Below are 21549 nucleotides of genomic sequence, written 5' to 3' on the forward strand. Positions count from 1 at the left end.
AATATTCAGGAAGCAAAATCTTTGTTGTCCAGTGTAATTAGAGTGGTGCAGTATATTGTGTTAAATATTAATATAAACAATTTAAATAGCGAGACTGTTGTCTGTACTTTTGGTCGTATTCTTTGAGAAGGTTTGAGGGTAATTGATATAATGCAGAGAACTATAATTGGGATTGTAGTTACACAGCAGGTTTCTGTTTAGTGGAAAACAAATATCTTAATGGGTTTTTTTTGGCATATGTACAAAACATTGACTTCCATTTACTTATTTGAGGAAAACTGTTGTGTATTGAAGAGTCCAAGGACAGGTGACATAATAGGGGTTTGGGGTAAACACAGAGGTGGGGCATGAAGCTACTTGTGATCTGGAATCTGTTGCCCGAAAGTATGATACTTGCAGATTCATATGTGGTTTCTAAAGGTTGATTTAATAAATTGGGGGTTGGCAGGATGGAGTCAAGGCAAGAAGATTATATAAGACAGGCTGAAAATAGGTATAAATCTCCAATCGATTCACTTACATTTCTTCCTTGCGTTTCCCGCACCTCTCTGTACACTCAATTCTGAATCCAAGTTAGGAAAGTGTTTAATTGGAGTAGGGGGCTATCAGGCAGGAACTTGGAAGCATAAATTGGGAACAGATGTTCTCAGACAAATGCACAGCAGAAATGTGGCAAATGTTCAGGGGATATTTGTGTGGCATTCTGCATAGGTACATTCCAATGAGACAGGGAAAGGATGGTAGGGTACAGGAACCGTGGTGTACAAAGGCTGTTGAAAATCTAGTCAAGAAGGAAAGAAAAACTTAGGAAATTTCAAAAAATTAGGTAATGATAGAGATCTAGAACATTATAAGGCTAGCAGAAAGAAGCTTAACAATGAATTTAGTTAGGAGAGCTCGAAGGAGCCATGAGAAGGCCTTGGCGAGCAGGATTCAGGAAAACCCCAAGGCATTCTGCAAGTGTGTGAAGAGCAAGAGGATAAGATGTGAGAGAATAGAACCAATTAAGTGTGACAGTGGAAAAGTGTGTATGAAACCAGAGGAGATAGCAGAGATACTTAATGAATACTTTGCTTCAGTTTAGGAGGCGAGAGGTAATGTTACAGCCATGTAGGATCCTGGTCACACCCCACTTGGAGTATTGTATTCAGATCTGGTGCCTCACTGCAGGAAGGATGTGGAAACTATAGAAAGGGTGCAGAGGATATTTACAAGGATGTTGCCTGGATTGGGGAGCATGCCATGAGAATAGGTTGAGTGAACTTGGCCTTTTCTCCTTGGAGGATGAGAGGTGACCTGATAGAGGTGTATAAAGATGATGAGAGGCATTGATCCTGTGGATAGTCAGAAGCTTTTTCCCAGGGCTGAAATGGCTAACATGAGAGAGCACAGTATTAAGGTGCTTGGAAGCAGGTACAGAGGGGATGTCAGGGGTAAGTTTTTTTACGCAGAGAGTGGTGATTGCATGGAATGGACTGCCTGTGATGGTGGTGGAGGCGGATACGATAGGTCTTTTAAGAGACTGCTGGATAGGTACGTGGAGTTTCAAAAAATAGACGGCTATGGGTAACCCTGGGTAATTTCTAACTTAAATACATGTTCGGCATAGCATTGTGGGCTGAAGGGCCTGTATTGTGCTGTAGGTTTTCTGTGTTCTATGTTCTGTTTGGAAGAAACCAGACCCAGAATCGGCACGCCGTGTTCAGGATACATCGTTCCAATGCACAAAGGCCATTCTAATCGTTGTAATAGCAATGTTTTGAAGATACTCTACAGGTCTGACAGCGTTTTTTATAAGAGAAACCAAGTTCCACTTCGGTTTGATGCAGTAATTTCCCCACTGCACTTGCATTTCCCCTTTATGCGAAGCACAAATGATAGCAAAATTTGAAGCGTTTAGAAGACCCAAATTTTTAACAATGTTTATCATGTTGAAATTTATTGTAAATAATTCCTTCTTGTAAAATATCCCACTAAAAACAAAATGCAGTTGTATAAAGTAGACTATTGCTCTGAATAGATATTTAGACAGGAATAGATTTTAGACATCTGAAATGTGTAATGTTTAAGGTTTTCTCGAAACTTGCTGATAGGTAAACGCATTAAAATTGATATTTTACCTGTCCAGCATGTTCATGAAAATGCACAGACCCACCTCAAAACAAGACCTGATTAGAACTATAACACTGTTCTAATGCACTGCAAAGCCATCTTGTGTAGAAACCGATATATAAAATGATTCTACGAAATGAAGAACATCTATTAATTTCAATGTTCTTGTAGTGCTCTACACCAACCAGATCTCTACGATTGTACACAAGCTGCTCAAATTTCTATGGCGCTATACTCTGTGGATAAAACGTTTAATTGCAGTTCTTTTTTTAAAAGATCTTGACCTGAGGTGGGGGGGGTTATATGGGAGGCAGAGTTTGAGGGTTGGCACAGCATTGTGGGCCGAAGGGCATGTACTGTGCTGTACTATTCTATGTTCTATGACCAGACAGAAATAATTTGTTTGATTAGGTACAACAGATTCTGCAGATGTTGGAAAACCAGAGCAATAGACCCAAAATGCTGGAGGAAATCATCAGGACAGGCAGCATCTGTGGAAATCAATACACAGTGAAAGGTTCGGGCCGAGGTACTTCCTTGGGACTAGAAAGGAAAGGGGAAGATGTTAGCATAAGAAGGTGAGGGAGAGGAAGGAGTACAGGCTAGACGGTGATAGCTGATGCCAGATGGGTTGGTGAGGTGGGGGGTGGGGATGAAGGAAGAAGGTGGTAAGTGGAAAAGTTAAAGGGCTGGAGAGTAGGCTGAGGGGAAAAGTTAAAGGGCTGGTGGCAGAGGAGAGTAGACCATGGGAAAACCAGATCAAGGTGATAAGCAGAGGGTCTAGAGTGGGCAATTGAAGAAGAAGGAAGGGGCGGGGATGGATTAGCGAAAGATAGAGATATCGATTTTCATTCCATTAGTTTAGAGGCTACATAGACTGCTGCTGCTGATGACACAACAATTGTAGGCCGTATCTCGGGTAATGATGAGTTTGAGTACAGAGAGGAAATTAAGAACCTGGTGGCATGGTGCGAAGACAATAACCTATCCCTGAACGTCAGTAAGACGCAGGAATTGGTTGTTGACTTCAGAAGGAGTAGCGGACAGCACGACCCAATTTATATCGGTGGTGCGCAAGTGGAACAGGTCAAAAGCTTTAAGTTCCTTGGGGTCAATATCACAAATGACCTGACTTGGACTAAACAAGCAGAGTTCACTGCCAAGAAGGCCCACTAGCGCCTTTACTTCCTGAGAAAACTAAAGAAATTTGGCCAGTCCCCTAAAACCCTCACTAATTTTTATAGATGCACCGTAGAAAGCATTCCTCTGGGGTGCATCACAACCTGGTATGGAAGTTGTCCTGTCCAAGACCGGAAGAAGCTGCAGAAGATTGTGAACACGGTGCAGCACATCACACAAACCAATCTTCTGTCCTTGGACTCACTTTACACCGCATGTTGTCGGAGCAGTGCTGCCAGGATAATCAAGGACACGACCCACCCAGCCAACACACTTTTCGTCCCTCTTTCCTCCGGTAGAAGGCTCAGGAGCTTGAAGACTCGTACAGCCAGATTTGGGAACAGCTTTTTTCCAACTGTGATAAGACTGCTGAACAGATCCTGACTCGGATCTGGCCGTACCCTCCAAATATCCAGACTATCTTCTCAGTTTTTTGCACTACTTTACTTCCCCTTTTCTATTTTATATTTATGATTTATAATTTAAATTTTTTAAATATTTACTATCAATGTGTACTCCAGGGAGCGCGAAGTGCAAAATCAAATATTACTTTGATGATTGTACGCTCTAGTATCATTAGTTTGGTGACAATAAAGTATAAAGTATAAAGCCTCCTCACTGCTAGCATTGGGGATGAGGTACATGATCCTGAGGCCCCACACTCATTGATTTAGGAACTGCTTCTTCCCCTTCGATATCAGATTTCTGAACAGTGCATGAATCAATGAACGCTACCTCATTTTACTGCTTTTGTGCTAATTATTTATTTTTGTATTTATAATCATTATTACGACTTTTCTCTCTTTCAAAGATTTTGAGAAAGTTATCCACGCTCTTATATCCTCCCGCTTGGACTACTCTAACTCCCTTTATACTGGGATAAGTCCGTCGTTCCTGTCCCGCCTGCAACTGGTCCAGGCTCCTGACAGGTGCTCAGAAGAGGGACCATATTACTTCTATCCTGGCCTGTCTCCATTGGCTACCAGTACAGTTTAGAATTGATTTTAAGGTTCTCCTGTTTGTCTTTAAAACCCTAAATGGGCTGACTCCCTCCTATATCGCATACCTTCTGACCCTTTATTCTACTTCCAGGTCCCTCAGGTCGGCTGATTTGGGGCTCCTGGCTGTCCCACGATCTAAATTTAAGTTCAGGGGTGACTGCGCCTTTGCTGTTATAGCCCCGAGACAGCAACAATAAAGTATAAAGTATTCGCAATATGTATGTCATTTCCTCACTGTTACCATCAGGTAGGAGATACAGAAGCCTTAAGGCACACACTCAGCGATTCAGGAACACCTTCTTCCTTGATTTATGTAGGACTTTATTTTGATGGCATTTTATGAAAATCTCTTTATCTGCCAGATTGCCTTCATTAGATTCCTATTTTAGCTCCCACAAAATACAAACCAAATAAGTGAAAGACAACTTGTATATATTATGATGATTCTCCTGTATTAATATAGTTCACCACAACAGATGATTAATATACATTTTCTTAATGTCCATTATTATAAGACCAATAGATATAGGAGCAGAAGGAGGTCATTCGGCCCATCGAGTGCTCTGCCATTCAGTCATGGGCTGATCCAATTCTTCCAGTCCCCTGCTTTCTCCCCATACCCTTTGATGCCCTAGCTAATCAGGAAGCTATCTATCTCTGCCTTAAACGCACTCAGTGACCTGGCTTCCACAGCCATTTGTGGCAACAAATTTGACAGGTTTACCCCCCTCTGCTAAAGTAATTTCACCACATCTCATTTCTAAATGGACATCCTTTGATCCCGAAGTCATGCCCTCTTGACCTAGACTCCCCTACCATGGGAAATAGCTTTGCCATATCTTATCTGTTCAGGCCTTTTAATATTCAGAATGTTTCTATGAGAGCCCCCCCACCCCATTCTCCTGTCAGTCCAAGAGTTGTCAGGCGTTCCTCATACGGTAACCCTTTCATTCTTGTGAATCTTCTCTTAACCCTCTCCAATGTCAGTATATCCTTTCTAAAATTAGGAGCGCAAAACTGCACACAATACTCCGTGTAGTCTCACGAGTGCCTTATAGAGCCTCAATATCATATCCCTGCTCTTATATTCCGTATCTCCAGAAACGAATGCCGACATTGCATTTGCCTTCTTCAGCACCGACTCAACCATTTAGGGTATTGTGCACAAGAACTCCCAAGTCCCTTTGAATCTCTGAATTTTGAATTCTCTCCCCATCTAAATAAAAGACTGCCCATTTATTTCTTCTACCAAAGTGCGTGACTATACACTTTCCAATATTGTATTCCATTTGCCAATTTGCCACTTTTTGCCCATTCCCTATCCACGTCTCTCTGTAGGCTCTCTGTTTCCTCAACAATACCCGCTCCTCCACCTATCTTTGTATCATCGACAAATTAAGCCTCAAATCCATTAATTCCATAGATATACATTGTAAAAAGCAGTGATCCCAACATTAACACATGTGGAACTCCACTGGAACAGCAGCCAGCCAGAATAAGATCCCTTTATTCCCACTCTCTGTTTTCTGCCGATCAGCCAATGCTCCACCCATACTAGAAACTTCCCTATAATTCCATGGGCTCTTATCTTGCTAAACATAGAAACATAGAAAATAGGTGCAGGAGTAGGCCATTTGGCCCTTCAAGTCTGCACCGCCATTCAGTATGATCATGGCTGATCATCCAACTCAGAACCCTGTACCAGCCTTTCCTCCATACCCCCTGATCCCTTTAGCCACAAGGGCCATTTCTAACTCCCTCTTAAATATAGTCAATGAACTGGCCTCAACTGCTTCCTGTGTCAGAGAATTCCACAGATTCACCACTCGCTGTGTGAAGAAGTTTTTCCTAATCTCGGTCCTAAAAGGCTTCCCCTTTATCCTCAAACTGTGACCCCTCGTTCTGGACTTTCCCAACATCGAGAACAATCTTCCTGCATCTAGCCTGTCCAATCCCTTTAGGATTTTATATGTTTCAATAAGATCCCCCCTCAATCTTCTAAATTCCAGAGAGTATAAGCCTAGTCGATATTCAGTCTTTCATCATATGAAAGTCCTGCCATCCCAGGAATCAACCTGGTGAACATTCTTTGTACTTCCTCTATGGCAAGGATGTCTTTCCTCAGATTAGGGGACCAAAAGTGCACACAATACTCCAGGTGTGGTCTCACCAAGGCCTTGTACAACTGCAGTAGTACCTCCCTGCTCCTGTACTCGAATCATCTTGCTATGAATGCCAGCATACCATTCGCTTTTTTCACCATCTGCTGTACCCGCATGCACACTTTCAATGACTGGTGTATAATGACACCCAGGTCTCGTTGCACCTCCCCTTTTCCTAATCGGCCACCATTCAGATAATAATCTGTTTTCCTGTTTTTGCCACCAAAGTGGATAACCTCACATTTATCCACATTAAGTTGCATCTGCCATGAATTTGCCCACTCACCTAGCCTATCTAAGTCACCCTGCATCCTCTTAGCATCCTCCTAACAGCTAACGCTGCCACCCAGCTTCGTGTTATCCGCAAACTTGGAGATGCTGCATTTAATTCCCTCATCTAAGTCATCAATATATATTGTAAACAACTGGGGTCCCAGCACTGAGCCTTGCGGTACCCCACTAGTCACTGCTTGCCATTCTGAAAAGGTCCCGTTTATTCCCACTCTTTGCTTCCTGTCTGCCAACCAATTCTCTATCCACGTCAATACCTTACCCCCCAATACCGTGTGCTTTAAGTTTGCACACTAATCTCCTGTGTGGGACCTTGTCAAAAGCCTTCTGAAAATCCAAATATACCACATCCACTGGTTCTCCCCTATCCACTCTACTAGTTACATCCTCAAAAATTCTTTGATTCATCAGACATGATTTTCCTTTCCTAAATCCATGCTGACTTTGTCCGATTATTTCACCGCTTTCCAAATGTGCTGTTATCACATCTTTGATAACTGACTCTAGCATTTTCCCCACCACCGATGTTAGGCTAACCGGTCTATAATTCCCCGGTTTCTTTCTCCCTCCTTTTTTAAAAAGCAGGGTTACATTAGCCACCCTCCAGTCCTCAAAAGCAGCCTCAAGTGCGGCACCCTGTCAAAGGCCTTCTGCAACCCCAAGTACACCACATCCACTACATCTCCTTTGTCTACCCTGCTTGTAATTTCTTTAAAAAAAAACGCAGTGGGTTAGTCAGGCAGGATTTTTCTTTCAGGAAACATTGTTGGCTTTGGCCTATCTTGTCATGTGTCTCCAGGTACTCCACAATCTCATCCCTAACAACTGATTCCAACAACCTCCCAACCACTGATGTCAGGCTAGCAGGTCCATAGTTTCCTTTCTGCTGCCTCCCACCCTTCATAAATAGCAGAGTAATATTTGCAATTTTCCAGTCATCTGCTACAATGCCAGAACCTATCGATTTTTGAAAGATCATTGTTAATGCTGCAACAGTCTCTCCAGCTACTTCCTTAAGAACATGAGTGTGCACTCCATCAGGTCCAGGAGATTTATCCACCCTCAGACCATTAAGCTTCATGAGCACCTTCTCAGTCGTAATTTTCACTGCACAGACTTCACTTCCCTGACACTGTTGAATGTCCGGTATACTGCAGACGTCTTCCACTGTGGCAAAATGCGCATTCAGTTCCTCTGCCATCTCTGCATCTCTCATTACAATATCTCGAGCGCCTTTTTCTATTGGTCCTATATTTACCCTCAACTCTCTTTTACCCTTTATATACTTAAAAAAAGCTTTTGGTATATTCTTTGATATTAGTCGCCAGTTTCCTCTCATAATTCAACTTTTCCTTCCCAATGACCTTTTTAGTTTCCTTCTACAAGTTTTTAAAAGCTTCCCAATCATCTATCTTCCCACTAGCTTTGGCTTCCTTGTATGCCCTCTCTTTTGCTTTTACTTTGGTCTGACTTCACTTGTCAGCTACAGTGGTGTCCTTCTTCCATTCGAAAATTTCTTCTTATTTGGAATATATCTTTCTTGCACTTCTCTCTTTTTTGCAGAAGCTTCAGCCATTGCTACACTGCTGTTCTTCCCTCTATTGTCCTTTTCCAGTCAACATTGGCCAGTTACCCTCTCATGCCGTTGTGATGTCCATTGCAATTCTAAATGTTTCCTCAATGTTAAATTGATTATAATGTATTGAAAAATTTGATCTTCATACTCAGAGGATAAATGTGACATTTAGCATTTTAAAGGAATTAAACTGGATGAAATAATTAGATGGGAGTCACTTCTGTAATACTCTTCCAGAATTCTAACAGTGTCCTTGGATCTTCTCAAATCCAGGTTGCATCTATTTCGGGAATAACCACCGTTTCAAGTGCATTCCTTTTATCATTTTTCATCTCGTCTATTTTCTCTATTTCCTTCATCTTGCCTTGCCAGTTTGGTAAGTGTTAGTTATAAAATAACTATTAAATCTTCCAATTGTGCCCATCATCTTCCAGTGTAGATATTTTTCAGGCTCCTCCCCTTACTATCAATTTCTGGTGTGAATGCCATTAAGAGACTTTGGAGCTCCACTGTTTCAGATGTTAATATGTTCATATGATTATCATGAATACAAAGACACGTAGTCCTCTTTTATTGTCATTTAGTAATGCATGCATTAAGAAATGATACATTATTCCCTCCAGTGTGATATCACAAAATACAGGACAGACCAAGACTGAAAAAAGCTGACAAAACCACATAATTATAACACATAGTTACGACAGTGCAACCATACCATAGCTTGATGAAGAAGTCCATGAGCACAGTAAAGTTCAAAGTTTCTCAAATGTCCCACATCTCACGCAGACGGGAGAAGGAAGAAAACCTTTCCCTGCCTTGCCGACCACAATCCGACTCTGAGTCATCCGAAAACTTCGAGCTCTGATCACCTCTCCGACACCGAGTACTGAGCGCCACTCTGTCCAAACGATTCGACCACCTTCTCGGTCGCCAAAAGCAGGCAAGGCCAGGGATTGTGAGGCCTACCCTTCGAAAGCTTCCCGACCACACAGTAATGACCGCAGTGAACGGGCGTTTCAGAAATTTCTCCAGATGTTCTTCTGTGCTTTCACATACATTCTCCATCAAATCAGAATTGTCCACGGCCCCTATTTAACAGATACGATATCATTTTTCACCGGAGGGCTGCGCACACGAAGGCGCGCTGCCATCTTCTCCTCCGGCATATCTTTACTGTTGTCATTCTTATTTACTCAGCTTTTTATATTCAGCCTGAGTTCACCAATATTTTCAGCTTTACATGCGTAAAACTTGCTTCAACTTACCCTCCCTATTGTGCCATACAGGAGGTCATTAGCCTAAGGGTAATAGATTAGGAATATGGAGGAAAGTTATATTAAGAAACTATTAAGAAAGGGCGGAAGTGAATGGAAGAGTTCCCCTTAAGGATCAATATGGTCATCGATGTAGAGCTACAAGAAGTAGGTGATAAACTAAATTAACATTTCTGGTCCGTATTTACTGTCGAGAATGAAATTGAAGCCAATGAGTTCAGCGCAGAGAAAAGTTGGCAAAAAATTTTCTAACTGCATTAGCTGCAGATGGCACTCAGGATGACTATAAAAATCTGATGGGAATATATGTAACAAGAAGTTGTGGATGACACAAATATGCTTCCGTTATGCTGAAGTGCAAATAAAGATATTGAAGAGCTGGAAAGTGAGCAATTTCAGAGATGTGCAAAATGGTGCATTTTGAGCAGTTAGACATGGTCAGGACATATATACAGTAGCAGGTCCCTGGGAAGTTTTGTTAAACGGAGATATAGGGTCAGAAATAAACAATTAACTGAAAATAGCACATCTAATAGAAGCTATATGGCATGTTCGCCTTCAGCAAACGAGGCCCTGAGCATAAGAGATGGGGCATAATGTTAGAGTGTAGAAAATGTTGGTTAGATCCTGCTTGGAGTATTGTGTGCAATTCTGGTCACTACCTTTTAGGAACAACGTGTTTGCACTGCAACCACTGCCAAGGACATTCACCAGAATATTGGAAGCATTGTAGCACTTTAGTTATGGGGAGAGAATAAACAGGCTGAGCTAGTTTTATTTTTCTGGAACAATGAATCCTGAAAGCTACCATGATAGATAGACAATGACAATTAAGAGGTACAGCTATATAGCCAGAATCTGCTTCCCATCATAGGCATAAACAAACCTAGAAGGTTGATGTTTAAAGTGAGAATAAGACCTAAAGGCAAAATGATGGGCAGTTTCTTCACACAAGGAATAGTTGTATGGAAGAAGAAGTCTTCAGTGTCCTGCCTCAATGACTACCGTCCCAATGCACTCACATCCATCATCATAAAGTGTTTCGAGATGCTCGTCATGAGGCACATCAAAACCCTGTGCCCCCCTCAATGGACCCCCTGCAGTTTGCATATCATCCCAACCACTCAACAGAGGACACCATCGCCACCACCCTCCACCTGGCCCTCACCCACCTGGACAAAAAAACACATACGTTCGTATGCTGTTCATAGACTTCAGTTCAGCATTCAACACAATCATTCCTCAACACCAGATTGGAAAGCTGAATCTGCTGGGCCTGAACACCTCCCTCTGCAACTGGATCCTAGACTTCCTGACTGGGAGACCTCAGTCAGTCCAGATGGGGAGCAGCATCTCCAGCACCATCACAGTGAGCACGGGGGCCCCCCAGGGCTGTGTGCTCAGTCCACTGTTGTTCACTCTGCTGACCCACGACTGTGCTACAACACACAGCTCGAACCACATCATCAAGTTCGCCGATGACACGACCGTGGTGGGTCTCATCAGCAAGAACGACGAGTCAGCATACAGAGAGGAGGTACAGTGGCTAACGGACTGGTGCAGAGCCAACAACCTATCTCTGAATGTGAACAAAACAAAAGAGGTGGTTGTTGACTTCAGGAGAGCACGGAGCGACCACGCTCAGCTGAACATTGACGACTCCTCCATTGAGATCGTTAAGAGCACCAAATTTCCTGGTGTTCACCTGGTGGAGAATCTCACCTGGTCCCTCAACACCAGTTCCATAGACAAGAAAGCTCAGCAGCGTCTCTACTTTCTGCGAAGGCTGAAAGAAGTCTATCTCACACCCCCCATCCTCACCACATCATACAGAGGATGTTTTGAGAGCATCCTGAGCAGTTGCATCACTACCTGGTTCGGGAATTGCATCGTCTCGGATCGCAAGACCCTGCAGCGGATAGTGAGGTCAGCTGAGAAGATTATCGGTGTCTCTCTTCCCACCATTACAGACATTTACACCACACGCTGCACCCGTAAAGCCAACAGCATTGTGAAGGACCCCACGCACCCCTCATACAAACTCTTCCTCCTTTTGCCATCTGGCAAAAGGTACCGTAGAATTCGGGCTGTCACAACCAGACTGTGCAACAGTTTCTTCCCCAAGCCATCAGACTCCTTAGTACCCAGTGTCCACACTGACATCTATATCATTTATTATTATATTGTAATTCGTCCTCTACTGTGCCTATTGTCTTGTTTATTATTTACTGTGCTTCCTGCACTGTTTTTTGCACTTTATGTAGTCCTGTGTAGGTCTGTAGTCTAGTGTAGTTTTTGTGTTGTCTTACATAGTCTAGTGTAGCCTTGAGTTGTCTCACTTAGTCTAATGTAGTTTGTGTTGTTTCATATAGCACCATTGTCAGTAGTAGTAGTAGTAGTCATACTTTATTGATCCCGGGGGAAATTGGTTTTCGTTACAGTTGCACCATAAATAATAATTAGTAATAGAACCATAAATAGTTAAATAGTAATATGTAAATTATGCCAGTAAATTATGAAATAAGTCCAGGACCAGCCTATTGGCTCAGGATGCCTGACCCTCCAAGGGAGGAGTTGTAAAGTTTGATGGCCACAGGCAGGAATGACTTCCTATAACGCTCTGTGCTGCATCTTGGTGGAATGAGTCTCTGGCTGAATATACTCCTGTGCCCACCCAGTACATTATGTAGTGGATGGGAAACATTGACCAAGATGGCATGCAACTTAGACAGCATCCTCTTTTCAGACACCACCGTCAGAGAGTCCAGTTCCATCCCCACAACATCACTGGCCTTACGGATGAGTTTGTTGATTCTGTTCAATGTCTGCTACCCTCAGCCTGCTGCCCCAGCACACAACAGCAAACATAATAGCACTGGCCACCACAGACTCGTAGAACATCCTCAGCATCATCCGGCAGATGTTAAAGGACCTCAGTCTCCTCAGGAAATAGAGAGGGCTCTGACCCTTCTTGTAGACAGCCTCGGTGTTCTTTGCCCAGTCCAGTTTATTGTTAATTCGTATCCCCAGATATTTGTCCTGGAGGAACGTTGTTTCTTTTTTACTGTGTGCTGTACCAGCAGTTTATGGTCGAAATGACAATGAAAAGCGACTTGACTTGACTTGAGTTGATGTAACAGAAATAACACAAAATGCAGCCGAGTAGGAACTTGAATAAGCAAGAACTAATTAGAGGAACATGAAATTAACACACGTCAATGGAGAGAGTAGAAAGTTACATGATCCATAGCAATGTTGCAAATGGTTCGAGTTGTTGAACTTTATAGCTTTATAATATAGGTTACAGCTAAAGCAGGATATGACATACCTGTAATTAAATTTAAAAAAACATAATATTGCAGAGAATGTATAGGCAGATGAAGAGAGAATACTGTTTTAAAAAACCGTAGGAACTGATGTTCATCAAAATTTAAAAAAAATATGTTATCTCTGTGAATGAAACATAAAATTGGAATAACCTAGGTCAAGGTTTCTCAACCGGGGTTCCCTGAGAATTCGTTTGGGGTTCTGCAAGAGTTCGTGCTTAAAAGAACATTAAATTTTGAAGTTCGCATGACGCGCGATGATAGCTGTCGCAGTGAAAGAGAGAAACATAGAAACATAGAAAACCTACAGCAGAACATGTCCCTACCTTAGAAATTACGAGGGTACCCACAGCTCTCTATCTTAATAAGCTCCATGTACCTATCCAAAAGTCTCTTAAAAGACCCTATCGTATTCGCCTCCACCACCGTTGCCTGCAGCCCATTCCATACACTCAACACTCTCTGCGTGAAAAACATACCACTCACATCTCCTCTCTACCTACTCTCCAGCACCTTAAACCTGTGCCCTCTTCTTGTAACCAATTCAGCCCTGGGAAAAAGCGTCTGACTATCCACAAGATCAATGCCTCTTACACAGCTCTATCACGTCACCTCTCATCTTCCGTCGCTCCAAGGAGAAAAAGCCGAGCTCATTCAACACGTTTTCATAAGGCATGCTCCCCAATCCAGGCAACGTCCTTGTAAATTTCTGCACCCTTCCTATGGTTTCCATATCCTTCCTGTAGTGAGAGAACCAGAACTGAGCACAGTACTCCAAGTGGGGTCTGACCAAGGTTCTATATAGCTGCAACATTACCTCTCGGCTCCTAGATTCAATTCCACGATTGATGAAGGCCGTTTGCCTTCTTAACCACAGAGTTAACCTGCGCAGCTGCTTTGAGTGTCCTATGGACTCGGGCCACAAGATCCCTCTGATCCTCCACACTGCCAAGAATCTGACCATTAATACAATATTCTGTCGTCAGATTTGACCTACCGAAATGAACCACTTCACACTTATCTGGGTTGAACTCCATCTGCCACTTCTCACCCATGTTTGAAATCCTATCAATGTCCCTCTGTAACCTCTGACAGCCCTCTACACTATCCATAACACCCCCAACTTTTGTGTCATCAGGAAAGTTACTAATCCATCTCTCCACTTCCTCATCCAGGTCAATTATAAAAATCACGAAGAGTAAGGGTGTAAGGCTGGTCATCGATCTCCATGCAGAATATGACCCGTCTACAACCACTGTCTGCCTTCTGTGGGCAAGCCAGTTCTAGATCCACAAAACAATGTCCCCTTGGATCCTATGCCTCCTTACATTCTCAATAAGCCTTGCATGGGGTACCTTATCAAATGCCTTGCTTAAATCCTTATACCCTACATCTACTGCTCTTCCTTCATCAATGTTTTCAGTCACATCCTCAAAAAATTCAATCAGGCTTGTAAGGCACGTCCTGCCCTTGACAAACATGCTGTCTATTCCTAATCCTATTATACCTTTCCAAATGTTCATAAATCCTGCCTCTCAGGATCTTCTCTATGAATTTACAAACCACTAAAGTAAGATTCACTGGACTATAATTTCCTGCGCTATCTCTACTCTCTTTCTTGAAAAAGGGAACAACATCCACAACCCTCCAGTCCTCCGGCACCTCTTCCGTTCTCATTGATGATGCAAAGATCATCCTCAGATGCTCAGCAATCTCCCCCCTCGCCTCCCACAATAGCCTAGGTTACATCTCATCCGGTCCCGGCGACTTATCCAACTTGAATCTTTCCCAAAGCTCCAGCACATCCTCTTTCTTAATATCTACATGTTCAAGCTTTTCAGTCCGCTGCAAGTCATCACTACAATCACCGAGACCCTTTTCCACAGTGAATATTAAAGTAAAGTATTTATTAAGTACTTCTGCTATTTCCTCCGGTTCCATACACACTTTCCCACTGTCACACTTGCTAGGTCCTATTCTTTCACGTCTTATCCTCTTACTCTGTACATATTTGTAGAATGCCTTGGGGTCTTCCTTAATCCTGCCCGCCAAGACCTTCTCATGGCCCGTTCTGGCTCTCCTAATTTCCTTCTTAAGCTCCTTCCTGTTAGCCTTATAATCTTCTAGATCTCTAACTTTACTTAGCTCTGTGAACCTTTTGTAAGCTTTTATTTTCCTCTTGCCTAGATTTACTACAACCTTTGTACACCATAGTTCCTGTACTCTACCATAACTTCCCTGTCTCATTGGAACATACCGAAGCAGAACTCCACACAATTTTCCCTGAACATTTGCCACATTTCTTCCATACCTTTCCCTGAGAACACCTGTTCCCAATTTAATCTTCCAAGTTCCTGCCTGATAGTCTCAAACTTCCCCTTACTCCAATTAAACGCTTTTCTAACTTGTCTGTTTTTATCTCTCTCCAATACTCTTGTAAAGGAGATAGAATTATGATCACTATCTCCAAAATGCTCTCCTACTGAGAGATCTGACACCTGACCAGGTTCATTTCCCAATACGAAATCAAGCACTGTCTCTGCTCTTGTACGCTTATCTACATATTGTGTGAAGAAACCTTCGTGAACAGAGCTAACAAACTCTACCCCATTTAGGGAGATGCCAGTCGATATTTGAAAAATTAAAATCTCCCACCACGACATCTCTGTGATTATTACTCCTTTCCTGGGTCTGTTTCCCTATCTGCTCCTCGATATCCCTGTTACTATTGGGCGGCCTATAAAAACACCCAGTAGAATTATTGACCGTTTCCTGTTCCTAACTTCCACCCACAGCGACTCCGTAGACAATCCATCCATGACGTCCACCTTTTCTGCAGCCGTGACACTATTTCTGATCAACAGTGCCACGCCCCCACCTCTTTTGCCTCCCTCCCTGTTGTTTCCGAAACATCTAAGACCCAACACATGAGGTAGCCATTCCTGTCCCTGAGCCATCCAAGTCTCTGTAACGTCCACCATATCATATCTCCAAGTACTGATCCGCGCTCTAAGCTCATCCGCTTTGTTCACAATACTCCTTGCGTTAAAATTGACATATCTCAAACCGTCGGTCTGAGAGCGTCCCTTCTCTATCACCTGCCCATCCTCCCTCACACACGGTCTCCAAGCTTTCTCTATTTGTGAACTAACCGCCTCTTCCTCAGTCTCTTCAGTTCTGCTTCCATCCCCCATCAATTCAAGTTTAAACTCTCCACAGTAGCCTTTGCAAACCTCCCCGCCAGGATATTGGTTCCCCTGGGATTCCGTGCAATCCGTCCTTTTTGTACACACACACCTGCCCCCAAAGAGGTCCCAATGATCCAGAAATCTGAATCCCTGTCTCCTGCTCCAATCCCTCGGCCACGCATTTATCCTCCACGTCATTCTATTCCTATACTCACTGTCAAGTGCAACAGACTGTAATCCCGAGATTACTACTTTTGCGGTCCTGCTTCTCAACTTCCTTCCTAACTCCCTGTAGTCTGTTTTCAGGACCCCTTCCCTTTTCCTACCTATGTCATTGGTACCAATATGTACCACGACCTCTGGTCGTTCTCCCTTTCACTGCAGGATGTCGTGGACGCGAACTGAAACATTTCGGACCCTGGCACCTGGGAGGAAAACTATCACCCGAGTTTCTTTCCTGCGTCCACTGAATCACCTGTCTGGCCCCTTCTGAGCCACAGGGCCGGACTCTGTGCCAGAGACACGATCACTGTTGCTGCCCCCAAGTAGGCTGTCCCCCCCCAACAGTATTCAAACAGGAGTACTTATTGTTCAGGGGGACAGCTACAGGGGTACTCTCTTGTACCTGACTCTTCCCCTTCCCTCTCCTGACTGTTACCCACTTGTCTGTCTCCCGTGGCCCCGGTGTGACCACCTGTTTATAACTCCTTTCTATCACCTCCTCGATCTCCCTGACTAGACGAAGGTCATCGAACTGCAACTCCAGTTCCCTAACGCAGTCCCTTAGGAGCTGTAGCTCGACACACCGGGAGCAGATATGTTTGTCCGGGACGCTGTGAGACTCCAGGATTTCCCACATCTGACAACGAGCACAGAACACCGGCCTCACACACATACTTCCTTTCCGCAATTGACACAGGTAAACGTACCTCGCCTCGTCCTGTTACAGCCTAAGTCCGTTGAGCGAAATCCCTATTACTCTGCTACCCTCTCACTCCGCTGCCCGCCGGAAATGGAGGTCTTCTTTTTAAACTTTTCCCGCTCTACTGGCTGACGTCACGCGCAGTAACCGAGTAGCCCCGTTGATCCTCTCGTTAGCGGTGTCTCAGCCCAGTATGGCAGTGCGCAGCAGGACCGTGTTCATTTAGTTGGGTCCATTCTCTGGTTTTGACGCAAGATAGAGGAGGCCGTTGATAATTGGTGAGTGCTATATTGCACGGAAGGGAGGATGGTAGGCTGATGAGGAGCTTGAAGTGTTTTCTCCAAGCATTTAATGGACACGTCCAACTCGGGCTGTGACGTCAGCCTTTCACTCCCTGATTACCTCCCCGAATTCCCTTTAGGCGCTGACGACTAACTTTGAGGAGCGAACAGACTCTATCGGTATAATAGAAAACTGGAGGGCTATTTGCATTCTAGAGATGGTCCTGTGTGACCATTCTTGAAGAGGAGGTGTGAGATTCTAGGCCTAGGCCTACAGACAGTTTTGTTAAGTTTACCGGTGAAGAATTACTATTTCTGAGTCATTTCACTGCACTAGTGCAACAACAGAGACAAAAAAATAAATCTTTTGTTTACAAAACTATGAAAGTTTATTTATACAACAAACACACAAAGTACAAAGAGTAAATATTTGCAAGTGTGACGAGAATACACATTGATTAAGATGTTAGCTGTCCTGTTCTGGCACCAGTGGAATCAGCAGTTGGTCTGCCACCTGTCTTCAGGAGAAAGAGAGATAAGGAAAACAATGGAGCAGCATTTGGAGATGTTAAAGGGAGGGGGGAGTTTAACGGAGGGAGAGCTGTTAAGATTGGCTCCCCCTTTGAACCCTGAACTGTTTGAAGTAATGGACAGGCGATACCCCAGCAGGGGGATAAAAAGGGACAGGTTCACTAAGGCAGACACACATGACACCACGAGGTAACAAGACCCTGGGAGCAGTGCGCCTCCCACAAGTCGGTGGGAGTTTTTGGACGGCTGGTCGCGGGACCAAGCCATAGACGGACAGGGTGGAAAGGTACGATCGGCGGGAACCTGGTGTGTGTCCGCCCTTGCCTGGGTGCCAGGTTCACCGCAGAGAAACGATCGTATCTGGAAAGGGAGGGGTCACGGTCGGTGACCTCAGAAGACATCACAAAGGGCTCGCCCGAAAGCTAACTGTGAAGAATATCGAAGGTCTGTGTGGAAGCCGTTTGAATATTCATCCGTTTTTGCTCTCTCTCTCCTTCCCCCCACTGTCCATCGCCACGGCAGTGATTACTGTGAACTGAACTGAACTCAGTTGAACTGAACTTTGTGTCACTTTGAAACTGGTCATTTACCCCTAGACGACGATAGAGATTGATTGATCCTGTTATCCTAATTCTGTGTACATGTATGTTTATCATTGCTGAACTGTTGCATTTATTATCCTTTTGATTAGAGTACTGTGTTGCTTGTTTCTTTAATAAAACTCTCTTAGTTCCAGTAATCCAGACTCCAACTGAGTGATCCATTTCTGCTGGTTTGGCAACCCAGTTACGGGGTACGTAACACAAGACAGTGAACAAATTCAAATTAAAACATGATTACTAATGTCTACTACTGTCTATAAAACAGTCAATTCCCTGGAGGGGGAACTTCCCCTGGGCATCTCCAACTGTACCCATTGTGACCGCATGCTCCCTCTCCAAGGACAGCTGGGCACGAACTGATCCTCGGAAGAGGGGCAGGCAGTCGATCCTGGCAGAACCCTCGACTTTTCGCCGCCTAGACCCGTAGACCCGTGAACGACCATCTTGGCCAAGCCCAGGAGCAAGCCCAGCAGTAGATCCTACTCGCCACCCGCCCCCTTCCGTTTTGGGTGCCTGTATATAAGGAGCGCCGGGTTGAAGTGCACCAGAACGTGAGCAGCAGCACCTTCAGATACTCAAAGACGGGCTGCAACCTCTCACATTCCATATAACATGTTACACCGACTCGTCCCGGCCACAGAATTGACAGGTGGACGGTTGTCATTGGACTTGCTTAAAGACATATTGTACGGTACTGCTCTATGCAACACCTTACACCCCAGGTGTCCAATGTTCAGGGGAAAGACCCTTGCTTGACAAGGTTTCCACTGGGGAGCTTCTCCGCTACCAGATGCACTTCCTCTGCACTTTCCCGAGCATCGACACCCACCGTGATAGGATGGGACCAGTCCCCCTCGCAGCTAGATCACTGCTCCACCTCCCCCCCCCCCCGCCACTGTCGCAGGAGCACCCTGTCTGGATGAGACTAGACTCTCAACAGTTCTCGATGAAAACGAGGCAGTTCCCTCAAAGCAGCGCGGCTGATGCTGTCCCCTGGAAGCCACGTGCCCTTCTGCAGGCAGTGTACTTGGCGGAGAAGATGCATCGCCAACGCACACGATCTCGAAGGGTGGTCGATATACAGCTATCTCTGCAGGTTCCTAAGGCTGAGAGCCTCCAGCTAGGAGCACACGCACACCAATGACTGACCGTCCTCCGCAATCGGCAGTCTCGGGACCGTAGCAGAGACCCAATGCTTCCTGTTGCCCCAGAAGAAGTCCACCAGCCTCTTCTGGGTCCTGGAGACAAAAGCAGTGGGAGGGACTAAAGTAATCAGCAGGTGCTATATATTTACAATAACAGCTGCTTATGAATAGGTTTTATATGGACTGGAGATCCAAATTGTCATTTTCCATCGCACCTAGTCTGTGGCAAACAATTTACAAATGTAGCAATGGCTCCAGCAAGATTGAAAAGACATTTAACTACAATTCACAGACACATGACACGTAAAAGTACTGATTATTTTAAACGACTATTCGAATCTCAAAACAAGCAGACTAAAGCTTTTGAAAATAAAGTCACAGTCACATTCAAGATTCAAGTTATTTAGTAACTTTAAAACCAGATCACTCGAGAATGTTTAGAAAACTGTGTGAAAACCTGGACAAAAAACACAACTAATCTCCTGCTGCATACAGAAATCCGGAGCCTTAGCAGAGGAAGAATTCTCAACAGGGTGTGTGAGCTGTCAAGTGAATTCCATTGCATTATGGGCTTGAGAGTGAGGAAGGATATCAGAAAGTCTCGAGTCTTATTGAAAACCACCTGGAAGAACTGCAGAACAAAATTGAACAGTATTTTCTTTCTCTTTCAACACGTGTTCGACTGGGTGAGGGATTCTTTATTTGAATCATCTACTCAGCCTGAGAAAATGACTTTGAGGGAAGAGGAAGAACTTTGTGAGCTGCACTCTGATCATGCAGCCAAGATGAGATTTACTGGCCTGCCCCTGGACAAGCTCTGAAAGAAGTGCATCCTGTCATACACAGGAAAGCAATAAATATTTTCCAGTAGCTTTCAAATTCTTACATGTGTGAACAAGCTTTTTCTTGTTTGAGAAGCATCAAGAGCAAGGACAGAAATCGTCATTTTAACTGAAGACAGAATTCGTGTGTGTTTATCTCAAGCTCGACCCAGAATTCAGAAATTTATTATATTGAATCGAATGGAATTGAATTGAATTGACTTTATTTCTTACATCTTTCACATACATGAAGGGTAAAACTCTTTACGTTACGTCTCCAGCTAAATGTGCAATCACCGTAATTTTTAATAATTTATAATAAATGGAACGGTCAATGTAATATAGAGTACACTCAAATCAGCGTGAGTTCATCAGGCTGATGGCCTGGTGGAAGAAGCTGTCCTGGAACCTGTTGGTCCTGACTTTTATGCTGCGGTACCGCTTCCCAGATGATAGCAGCTGGAATAGATTGTGGTTCGAATGGCGTGGATCCCTAATGATCCTAGGGGCCCTTTTTACAAACCTGTCCTTGTAAATGTCCTGAAACATGGGAAGTTCGCAAATACAGATGAGCTGGGCTGTCCGCACCACTCTCCGCAGAGTCCTACGATTAAGGGAGGTACAGTTTCCATACCAGGTAGTGATCCACCCAGTTAGGATGCTCTAAATTGTGGCCCTGTAGAAAGTTCTTAGGATTTGGGGGCCCATCCAAACTTCCTCAATCGTCTGAGGTGAAAGACACGCTGTCATGCCTATTTCCCCACACAGCTGGTGTGTATGGACCACGTGAGGTCCTCAGTGATGTGGATGCCGAGGAATTTCAAGCTGTTTACCCTCTCGATCCCAGATCCATTAATGTCAATTAGGGTTCACCCGTCTCCATTCCTCCTCTAATCCACAACCGGCTCCTTTGTTTTTGCGACATTGAGGGAGAGGTTGTTTTCTTGACACCACTGTGTCAAAGAGATGATTTCTTCCCTGTAGGCCACCTCGTTATTGTTTGAGATAAGGCCAATCAGCAGATTGGAGCTGTGGGTGGCGATACAGTCATGGGTATACAGGGCGTAAAGAAGGGAACTCAGTACGCAGCCTTGAGGGGCTCCTGTATTGAGAGTCAGAGGGTTAGAGGTGAGGGAGC

Source organism: Mobula hypostoma, chromosome 14, assembly GCF_963921235.1.
Source record: "Mobula hypostoma chromosome 14, sMobHyp1.1, whole genome shotgun sequence".
In the NCBI taxonomy this organism is placed as follows: Eukaryota; Metazoa; Chordata; class Chondrichthyes; order Myliobatiformes; family Myliobatidae; genus Mobula; species Mobula hypostoma.